Raw genomic sequence first — 11,383 nt, 5'->3', positions numbered from 1 at the left:
GAAGAGGGAGGGGGCACATAGAGGGGAAAAGAGGCCGAGAGAGAAAAGAATAGTGAGAGAGAGGAAAAGAGAAGAAAAATTGAGAGAGAAATTACCCTTTATCGAAAAAAGACAACATTTTTGAAAGAGAGAGAAGAAAAAAGAGGAGAGAGAGAGAGAGAGAGAGAGAGAGAGAAGAGAAGAAACAATAGGGGACAGAGAGATAAAAGAAAACAAAAGAGAGAAGACAAAGAAAGAAGAAAAAAAGGAAAAGAAGGGAGAGAGAAAAGAATAGTGAGAGAGAGGAAAAGAGAAGAAAAATTGAGAGAGAAATTACCCTTTATCGAAAAAAGACAACATTTTTGAAAGAGAGAGAAGAAAAAAGAGGAGAGAGAGAGAGAGAGAGAGAGAAGAGAAGAAACAATAGGGGACAGAGAGATAAAAGAAAACAAAAGAGAGAAGACAAAGAAAGAAGAAAAAAAGGAAAAGAAGGGAGAGAGAAAAGAAAAGAAAAACTAGGAGAGATATTGAGAGAAGAAAAAAGAGGAGAGAGAGAGAGAGAGAAAGAGAGAGAGGAAAAAGAGGTGAGTGAGGGATGAGAGAGAGAGAAGAAGAAGAAGAAGAAATGAGAAGTAAGAGGGGGGAGGGGAAGAGAAAATAGAAAAGTAAAGTAAAAAAAGAGGGGATAGAGGAGAGGAAAAACCAAAAAAAAAGGGAGAGGTAGAGAGAGGAAAAATGGAGAGAAGAGAAGAGAAATGAAAAAAAGGGAGAGAGGGGGGAAGAGGAGAGAGGAAAAATGGAGGGGAGAAAGAGTGGGAGGGACAAAAGGAGAGGAGAGAAAAGAAAATTAAAAAGAGGAGAGACAAAGAGGGCTTATCACTTACGGATAAAAAAGAGAGAATGAATGAAGAGATAAAAATTGAAAGAGAGAGAGAGAGAAGATAAAAAGGAGAGAGGGGAGAGAAAAAAAGAGAGGGAGAGAGTGGGAGGAGGAAGAAGAGGGAGAATATAACATTAGTGGAGAGAGAGAGAGAGAGAGAGAGAGAGAGAGAGAGAGAGAGATGCTATTCTTGCAAGGGTGTTTGTAGGGGCAGGGGCCACAAAGGGGGGGAGGGTTCAAATGGTTTTCAAAGAAAACTAGAAACCCCTCCAACCCACATTAGGGTGGTTTTCAATTATTTCTAAAAACCTCCCAGTTGAAAACACCACATTGGGGTTTTTCCCTCCACAAAACCCCTCCCAAAAGTGGTAAAGGCACATGCAACTTATGGTTTAAGCCCAAATTCAGCAAAATTCTCTAGCCCCCACGTCCAACAATTCCTCTAGCTCCATGACTTCATGGTGCATTGAGCAACATGCTGCCTGTTTCAAGTCCTACGCTCACCTCTAAAGGGCCGTAGGAGGCTTGCCACCTCCCCCTCTTGATCACTTTCTTGTACACACTACATGTCATCTTGTGCCTCTCGATTTGCTTGCTTCATGGCGACATCAAGAACGGAAGGGAGATAGCTAGAAGAGTGGCATAAGCCACATATGAATCAGGACCCACGATCTCTAATATTCTAGTAATTGTAGATGCCAAACGAGGCATTCCTTTCATGAAGTTGTGTTACTTCTTCTTTTGTTGTCTCCTTCTGCCATAAATTCTTGCTAATGGTTTTTCTAACACAGAGTAAACACTCACCTTATTGAATTCAACCTTCTTTCCAAAATTACATTCTCTATTTTTTATAAACAATAGGGCATAACACCAAGGGGTCAACAAATTTACATGCATTCTATGATGATGCAATATTGTCACTGCTAGTTCTTTTGGCTTACTTGGTAATGTGAATTATTGGTTAGGTGTATCTTTCATTACAAACAGGAAAGCTCTAACAACACCCTAGCCCCACCTTTTGCAAATTATGTCAACTCCTCTAAGTAGTCATCTCTTCTGGTTGTGTTAGGGTCAACAATATCCCAAAATTATTAGTCTACGTTTTGTGTCATTTAAGTATTTGCCCATAGATCAAATAATTTGATGCGGGGTGTCAAATTTGTGCACAGTATTGTATGCAAAAGCTTAAATGCTTGCATGTGGTATTTGGTAACTTTGTTAGTTCCCTCCCATTGACTTTCCACCTTTGATTGTGTCAATGGTGTCACAATAATATTTCTCTACATTTTCAATCATTTAGTTTCCTATGTGCTAACATTACAATCTAGTTTGGGACTTGATTTGTGCACAATATTTACTACTAGTGCATGCATATATTAGCTTTCAAGTGTCTTGCTCCTAACTACATGATACATCCTCTTACTTTCATCACCCCCTTTGCATTTGTGTATACCTTTTCTACAAAATGAGGTTTGAAGCGATTTACATAAATGATCTCATTTGTTATCAATTGTACAACATTGTGTCATCGATGCATTTATGCATCCATAGTGTGTTCCAATAAGCAACAAAGTTAATACCTTCCCCTTCGTATTTGTGTTTATAGTTCACAATGCTATGAACACGTTGTTCAATGTTGTCTATTATTTAATTTTCCTTTTCTATTGATGAGGAGTATGCATTACCATCTGCAATATTTCTAAGATGTTCCTATGCATGGCTCTCTTAGTCATTGCATTGCCATATTGAGAAAATTAGATTCCATATGCGGATGGTCATTCTCAAATTCTAATGTGCTCATCTTCAAATAGAGCATATTGTATTGCAACCAAACATAGGAGAATTTCTAAGATGTACAATACATTCTACATAGATTCTCCAACCTTTAAAAATCGTCACTAGCTTCATTGTGTTCTCACAATCTTTGGGTTCAAAATTATTTCCCTAGATGTGATGCTGAGATTCTTCACATACAAACAACAAATACTTGCATTGTGCCTAGTGGCCATGCTTATGTGTGTGGATCACTTGTTGATTATAAATCACCTATCAATTAGTTGTTTGGTTGCAACAATGCATTAGTTTCACAACGATACATATTGCACATAGTACAAATCAACATTATGATCTTTTGATGTTTACCAAATTGGTGCTTTCCTCCTACCGTCTACTCCCCTCTAGCATTGTAGCATAGAATTACCTAGTACTAATTGGAGCAACTTACCCTTCTCTACTGTGCAATCACTTGGTTTTGGTTTTTCTATTGCACCCTTTTCAAGTGTACCTCCCCCTTTCACGCCACCAAAGCCATGGAGAGGTTCATTGTCCCTCACAATGTTAAACATTCCATTCCCAAGTTTCTCGCATTCTAATTTTCGGATGGGACAAATTGTACCTACACATGTTGACATTACATTTTCTTCACCTCACCATCGAGGGCCTATGATGCCTAGTTATTATGGGGTCTTGCATTTTATGCCTCAACAACCATCTATACCAAACTCCTAGATTTGGCCAACCACAGCAATAGGTTTATCACCTATATCACAAGCTTGCTACCAAGCATTTGGGATTTGTATATAGTGTGCTTGTCCACCCCCCTACATGTACTCCTCCATGTCCAATTGAAGACATGCAAGGAAAGATTAAGGCATACCTTCTGCAAACATGGAGGACCATGTACAAGAGGACACCTTCACAATAGTAGAAGAGATGACACATGACTAGGTTCCCCCATCTAGCGGGAATGGCAATTGTTAACCCTCAGACGAACAAGGTGGAAAATTCAAAAAATCTAAAGTAGAAGACAAGGCCAAGGCAAAAGTGAAATGGAAGACAAAGGCATGCCAAGAAGAATTTGGAAACACAATAAGTGCAAAAAAGTCGTAAATCATGGAGAAAGGTGCACAAGAAAAAACGTAAGTCAATACTTTTGCAAAAGAGCGTAAGGCGCACCATGATTTATTTTAAGAGCATCGGGCTCTCACCCGTGCAAATTGTAAAGGTAGATAGGTGGTAGGAAGGAAGCTAGGAAGATGGTAGGAAGGAAGCTAGGAAGATAGGAGGACAATGGAAAAAAGGGCCTAGGCCGGCCATGTAAAAAAGGGGATAAAGGGGATTACCATCCAAAAGGGATTTAGGGTTTTATATATAAAGTTGAAAAGTGAATGAGAATATCATTATTGTGTGTGGCAAAAAGTAGCTCACTTCTTCTTCTTCTTCTTCTTCTTGTTTGCTTGCTTGCTTGAGCTTGTGCTACTTCAAAGAGGAAGTGTGAGAGTGTGAGGGAGTGAGAGTGTGAGGGTGAGGGACCGTAGTGGAGAAGTTCTCCATATTCTCCTCACTTCTTCCCTTCCCTTTTGTTCTCTTGTCTTGCTCGCGAAAATGGAGCTTGGAGCATGGAGCTTGAGGATGGAGCTTGCTTGAAGCTTACACTTGGATCATGGAGCTACCAGAGTGCTCGGGAGAGGAGGCAACTCGATTGGGTGGCATGGAGGTAAGCTCACTACACTTGTAGAGATGGATAGCATGTCGGCTATGTGAGAGGTAGCCATTAGTGCTCAGCTTGGAATGCTTGAACAATAAGTGGTGCGTGGGTCTTGGTGATTGAGCTTGTTCACCTCTACATTTTGGTTTCATTTGCCGAGACAAACAGATTCAAGCCTTGAGCGCTTGCACACTTCGAATTGAGCATCAAACTAGGGTTTTTCCCGAACTGGTACTTGAGGTAGATAGGTAGTGTCAAGATTGTGGGAGAGAAGGAAGGAGTCTCACTTGTAGCTTTCTTGCTTGCACAATGGGGAAATACACACAAAGGTGGAGGCTGAAAACAGTTTTCCTCTTCTTAGTTGTGTAAGCCAAAAGAACTCTCGTACATAGAAATAGAATAACCCTATATATGGGTCTCAAACCAAACTCAACTAACTAAGGTCGCATATTAACTGAGCCACGAACTAGAGTAGATAAGGATAGCTGTCATCTAGCTATTATTCATGGGCGGTGTACCAACCGCATCTACAGCTAACAAGTCGGAGACATAAATGCACCAACGGTCACCCTGGCATATCACGAGTGGAGCTCAATATCTCAACACTCCCCCTCGAGCTCAATCCCAATTCCTGCACACCAAGCAGGTCTCTGAACTTGCGCAGCTTCTCTGCGCCCAATGACTTCGTAAATATGTCAGCTACCTGATCCTCTGTGCTGACATAAGCTAGATCAATAAGACCTAGTAAAACCCTCTCCCACACATAGTGATAATGCATCTCAATATGCTTTGTTCTAGTATGATAGACTGGGTTATTTTCCAAGTGTATACTGCTCATGTTGTCACAATAAATGACAACTGGCCCATCTGTAGACTGATGCATATCATAAAGTAGCTTATGCAACCAAGCTACCTCACATGCAGCCATTGCTGCACCCCTGTACTCAGCCTCTATGCTTGACAAGGCAACTGTAGGCTGTTTCTTGCTACTCCAAGTGATTGCAGCACTCCCAACAAAAGAGAACACATATCCGCTGGTAGATCATCTATCAGAAATGCTACTAGCCCAATCACTACAAGATATAGACCTTATAGCGACGTTTAAAGCGACGAAAATACAAACAACAAAATTTGCCCCCGTCGTCGCAAAAAGCGTCGTTATTGACGACGCAAAAAATGATGTTAGAATAATCAATTTAAACTATACAAAGCACATTAATATAAATCATTTTTGAAAAATCCCTCTTAAAATGCATATCTTATCTACCTTTATGGAAGATCTAAACAACGAATTGAGTAATACAATTCTCCAAGAATGAAGTATTCTATGGTCCCATGTTAATCTCCTGACACAACTCTGCATACACTGGAAGGTCGATAGACATGTCACCACAAAAGAACGAGTCTGCCTCGTTCTCAAAAAATTCTACGACTTCTGTATTTCCATCATTGTTAGCCGATGCGGGCTCCAAGCTTGCGGTGGCCTCCACCCCTTGTAATTTCGATCCCTCTATTTATATATTTTCTTCATCTATGCCTGGAACATCGCTTTGATCATATACTCTCGCACCTCGAGAAGGCCCTTGCGTTGGATGTGATCCCTAGTGTTGGAAGGATTTATGGAACTGAAAGGTCCTTGAGTTTGGAATGAGCCCTAGTGTTGGAAGGATTTATGGATCTGGAAGGCCCTTGGGTTGGATATGATCCTTTTGGTGTTGGAGGGATTTATGGACTTGAAAGGCCCTTATACGAACCCGAGTGTGGAAGATGTGGTGGAGGGATTTATGCCTTTGAAATTGAAGATAAAGTTGGACGAATCCTTGTGTGGAGAGAGGTTGATGGGTGGATCCATCTTTAAATTGAGGGGAGTGCATTGCATGGATGATGGGGTCTCCGGAGCTAGTGGTTGGGGCCTTTGTTTGTACCTGAAAAAAAGAAGAAGGTGCACTACATGTGGGTGTGCTCCATTGTCGTGTGGTGCATTGTGCTCATGCTAGTGGGACTGGGAGATGGGTCTAACAAGCCCTCGGTGGTGTCCCACACTTGAGGACCTAGTTTGTGTAGAGGGGAGGTGCGGTGCATGGGGCTTAGGGTGATAAGTCTAACCATAGGCAAGAATTACCTTCCTAGGTATGTCCTACCCTTGATGTCCCTAAGCATGTGTCATGGGGGATCCAAAGGTCTAGGGGGCAGACTGAGGCCACCGGACACACCTAACTTGAGAACCCCTAGGTGCAGTGACTGTGATCTATGTGTGACTTGCAGTTTTTGCGTGGTGTCTCGTCCCATTTCTTTTTCTTCTTTCTCTTTTTTTGAATAAAAATTTTCTTGACTTTGGTGAGATAGTACAAGATAGAGGATTCATTCTTTGGGTTCGTGGGTGTGGGATGGGGAGGTTGGGGGCTTTAATGATTTACTAAGAAAGTGCCTACTTAGCATATACCCTTTTTGGCCTATTCTAACATGGGGAGGGGTGGTGGACAAGAATGGATGGCTACAGTTGGCGAATTGACTACCGTTCATGTCCTCAAGGAGGGCCATGCAAAAAGATGGGAGTAAAGCAGCACGCAGCATTAGCCGAGTCATGGCATACCCATCTATTCCCACATTAATGTAAAAAAGAGTGGCAGAAGATGGTACTCTATTGGTGAGGGGGGTTGATTGAGGAGAGTCCTAAGTAATCTAATATAATTACATGTTGTTACAAAGGCGGGGTCTAGGCAAGAGGAGAATTCCATCAGGAAATGGGCTATGGAGTCCCATAGATCTTGTTCTGAGAAGGTGAGCGCCTCCTTTGGTTTTTGTGGCATTGTTGTTGTAGATATTTGGGAAGTTGTATTGGCCATGGATGTCCAAGTCAAAATCTACTCTCACCCTCTGAGGATATGGTAGATAGGTCAAGTCATTTTGTTAGAAGTATAGGGAGCCACAAAATGGCATCCATGCATCCACGTTGCCATTCTCCAGACTCTTCTCCTCCACTTAGATTGGGATTCATAGCCTTTCACCGTGTGGGGTACCTCTTCAACCTTGTTTTCCTAGTAATCAAGGGATTCTGTCCCCCAAGCTGCTGGATTTTTCTCTCTTTCAGCGAGCCATCTGTCACCAAGCCTTCTTCCCACGGTGATCACTTCCATTACCACTTCAGTGGATAGTACTTTTCTCAAGGCTGCTGGGTATTGAAAGGTGAAATCAAAGGGTTGGCGGTGATTTTCACACTGTTCCCACATTGATAGTTCCATATTCCAGTTCATGGGTAAGCGGTGCCTTTTTAGTGGGATGGGCGGCTGTGGAACTGCAAGCGGTTGCGCTTGAGCTCTTTTTCATGCTCGATCCAACATTCTAGCCCTCTTCTTTTTTGCTTTTTCCTTCCTTTTCATTGTGGCATCTTGTTCTTGAGGGGGCTCTGGTTGTGGTGAGAGGGGTGGTGGAATCCACTCCTCATCTTGTTGCATTCCTTCATGCCGACCCTGCCCCTGCCTCCTGGGGTTTTTCTTCTTGAAGTTCCAATGTGTCCCAACCGATTCTCTCTTGACTGATTGGGTTGAGACTTGTGTCTTGGACCTGGGAGCACAACCCTTGTTTGATCACCTTGTGGGATATTTTTAGTTTCCTTTGCATAAACTGCCTCCTTCTCCTTAGAGAGTACGATGTCTAAGATCGTGCTGAGGAAGGCATGTTGTTGGACTTCAAGTCTAGCTTGAGGGGCGCCTACCCTGCTTTCTTCTAGTATTTGGATTCCCTCTACAAGGGCCAAGCAGCTCACTAGGTCCTTCACTTACTTCTCACTCTTGGCTTCCCATTCCCTTTGTCTTCTTTTTCATCTCTTCCAAGCTCTTGCTTTGCCTTTGTGACAGGGCCACTATCACTGACTCTTGCCTTTTCCATTTTTGTACAATATCCTCTTTTTCTTCTGTTAGCGATCTTCTTTTCTAGTATTGCTCATTCTTCCCTTTGTCTTTGCATTCCACATTCTACTTCTTCTCTCTCTTTTTTTCGTTCTTCCTGCTCTTGTGCTCTCTTTGCTTCCAACGCGGCGAGCTCTTCTATGCCGTCTTGGAGTTTTCTCACCTGTGCTTCAAGCTCTGCCTGCTGTAGAACCAAGAGTTTGTATTCCCTTTGCACTACGACTAGCTCCTAGTTCTCTTTCTACAGTCTTTTTTGCCACTATTCTTTGTCGTCTTCCTTGATCCTTAGCTCTGCTTTCAAGACATGGATTTCTTTTTGTTGCAAGGCCACTTGGCAGGTCTTTTCTAGCTGAAAGGCATTTGAAATTTTCCTTTACACTTTCAGCTTCTTGCCATTGCTGCTCTCTTCTCCTCCTTTTCCCTTTCCAATTGAGCAATAAAGCTCCATGACATGCTCATATTGGTCAGCCACAGGCTGCGGCTCCGTGGTAGTAGTACCTGCTCTTGGTCGCTCGGGCCCCTGTTGAGATTTGGCGTCTACAAACTACTGGTCTTTTTACTCCTATCATTGGGGTTCCTGCACTAGAGATGGGCACTGGGGTATGTGCCTTATCGACCAAGAACTGCACCCATGCCATGAGGTTGTTGGCGTCCACTGTGGTTGGAGTGCCTGGCATTGCTGCGATGGTTGGGGTATTTGGCAAGAGGGTAGGCGGGGTCAGGTGGAGTGCGGCCTTGCCCTTTCCTTCTGGAACTGGTAGAGGTAAGTCTTCTGAGGCTTGTTCTTCTTCTTCTTCTTCTTCTTCTTCTTCTTCTTCTTCTTCTTCTTCTTCTTCTTCTTCTTCTTCTTCTTCATCCACGTACATGTGCATGGCTTGTGCCATGTCCTCCTCTTCTTTTCTTCTTAAGTCCTCCTGTTTGGCAGCTTTTCTCCTCCTCTCTTCCTCGACTCTTTTTGACACAGCCTTGGCTTTTAGTAGGTCCGCTTCCTTCTTTCTCTTCCTCTCTTCCTCCTGCTTCATTGTTGTCTTCTTTTTAGGTGTCTTCACCTTCCTCTTGCTGGATTGAGCTTCTTGCACTCCCTATTCTTCACTCACTATCCTCTTACTTGATTGTTCTTTGTCGTGATGAGGAGGTGACCTCTCAGGCATTTCTTCTGATCCCTCTTCTCTGTATTGTGCCTCTTTTATTGCCTCTCAGATAAGGGCGGGTCAAGAATCCTTCATACCCTATGAATGAGGGCTTGGCTGAGGGCTTCTTCCTGTCAGTTCCCTTTGATGTTGGGGATTCTCCACCCGTTGGGTCTACTTCCAAGGTCTAGTGTGTTGGCTGATTGATCTATGGTTTTCTTGACATAGCCGTTCCAATTCACTTCATGCAGCGAATGAGCCGCCATGATCTCCAGCACGGGTAGGCTAATCCTATGCATGAGCAATTGTATCTTAGGCTGGAGAAGAGGGCATGGATCACCTTGGCTTGTAGCCTTTGACCTATGTGTTGGGAATGTCTTGGATACTTATGCCATCATTCGTTAAGATACTTTTCTTCCTCATCCCCAACATGGCATATACATCTCTTTTATGCCTCTTCTCCATCTTCGATTCCAACCCCAATGCCTTTTCCACTAAGGCTTTGCTGAGCGGGATGTGCATCTACTTGATTCCTTTTCTGCTTGCCAAGGACATTTTCCCACTCTCCTTATCGGGATCATACGTCCTTAGGAATTCTACACACTTAGTTTCAAACTTTTCGATATACGTGGCGAGGTTGCACTAGTCCACAATCCTCCTAACGACTTTATCGTTGGTCACTACCCCTTCAATGTTGTGGATACTCCTCAACCTAAGCTGGTTGTATGCCTGATTCTCAAGGGAGAGGCTGTACTTTACTCTTTCCTCTTCCATGAAGAAGGGTTGGTGATAGGCTTGGTCTTGTTGCGACATCTTCAGCTCCTATCATAAGCCATGGTTTGCCATTAGTGCTTTTCCAAATAGTCCCTTGTTGAAAGAAAAGACTTCATGCTTGGTAGATTAAATTGTTTTTAGTATAGAAATAGAATTTTTCCTCCAAGCAATTTAAGTCTATTGCTTCCAAATTTTATTATCAATTTCTAAATCACAAGTTGCTTTGTCTTACCATTGAGGTCCCCCATGTGTGCTTTTCCTTTAATGTTCTCCTTATGTGTTTGGTTTGATTCACCGTATCCCCTCCCCCCCCTTTTTGAATTGAGAAGAATCCTTCCTAGGATTAAATGTTTAGTGGATGAAGAGCTTGCAGCACATAATATTAGTGTCTTACAGTAGCATGAGCCAAGCATAGAAATTAGGGTTGTACAAAGTAGCATAGCTATCCATATCTAAAGGGCGTATGCATGCATGCGTAATGTAAGTGAGGTCATCACGCAAGAAGTCATCGGAGTCCACTTGACTAGCAACATGCAACTCCTCCTAAGTGAGGATGCGATCTAAATAAGGATGTTCCTTAATGTGTTCTTTTGGGTGTCAATTATGAATGGTAGTCAACACTGTATGGGAAGTTGGAGTGATGGGTCATATTCAGATGCCTTGATTGCATGACATTGTTTAGAATTGGTCATTATTTGGCATCCCTCTAACTCCCATTGCAATTGTAGAGCATACCATTTTTGCAAGAAGGAGGAGTTGTTGCCAGCAAGCTATTGCAACTTCTCGATTTCCTAGCTTGTGGCCATGATCGTGTTCTTGCTATACAATGTAATGAGACGCTGTTTGATTTCTTGTTCCTTGGATATCTCGATTGAAATTAACTCCTCAACTACTTCAAAAACTTTAATGAATACAAATCTTGACTCCTTCCAAGAGCAAGGGAGTGTTCGTACTTCTGTCTCTATAGGTTCTTCCAAGAGGCCTAAGTCTAGTCGATTGAAGCTTTTAGTCAATGCCATGAAAGTAGCGTCCAAGCGTCAACGCAAGAAACCAAGTCTTCCCCAGTATTTTCAGCTAAATCTGCAGCCAAGGTTAGAATTGATCGCCTCTAATAAGAGGGCCTAAGCCTGCCGTTGGAGAGTTTAGCCAGCTAATGGTCACAGCATGGTTTGCTCCTTAGGTTGTAGCTTGGCCTCATGTTTGATGGGTTGGGTTGTAGTTGCAA

This window comes from Lygodium microphyllum, chromosome 30, assembly GCF_053477565.2.
Source record: "Lygodium microphyllum isolate KBCC chromosome 30, Lygodium_microphyllum_v1.1.10, whole genome shotgun sequence".
In the NCBI taxonomy this organism is placed as follows: Eukaryota; Viridiplantae; Streptophyta; class Polypodiopsida; order Schizaeales; family Lygodiaceae; genus Lygodium; species Lygodium microphyllum.
This window is presented reverse-complemented; position numbering follows the sequence as displayed.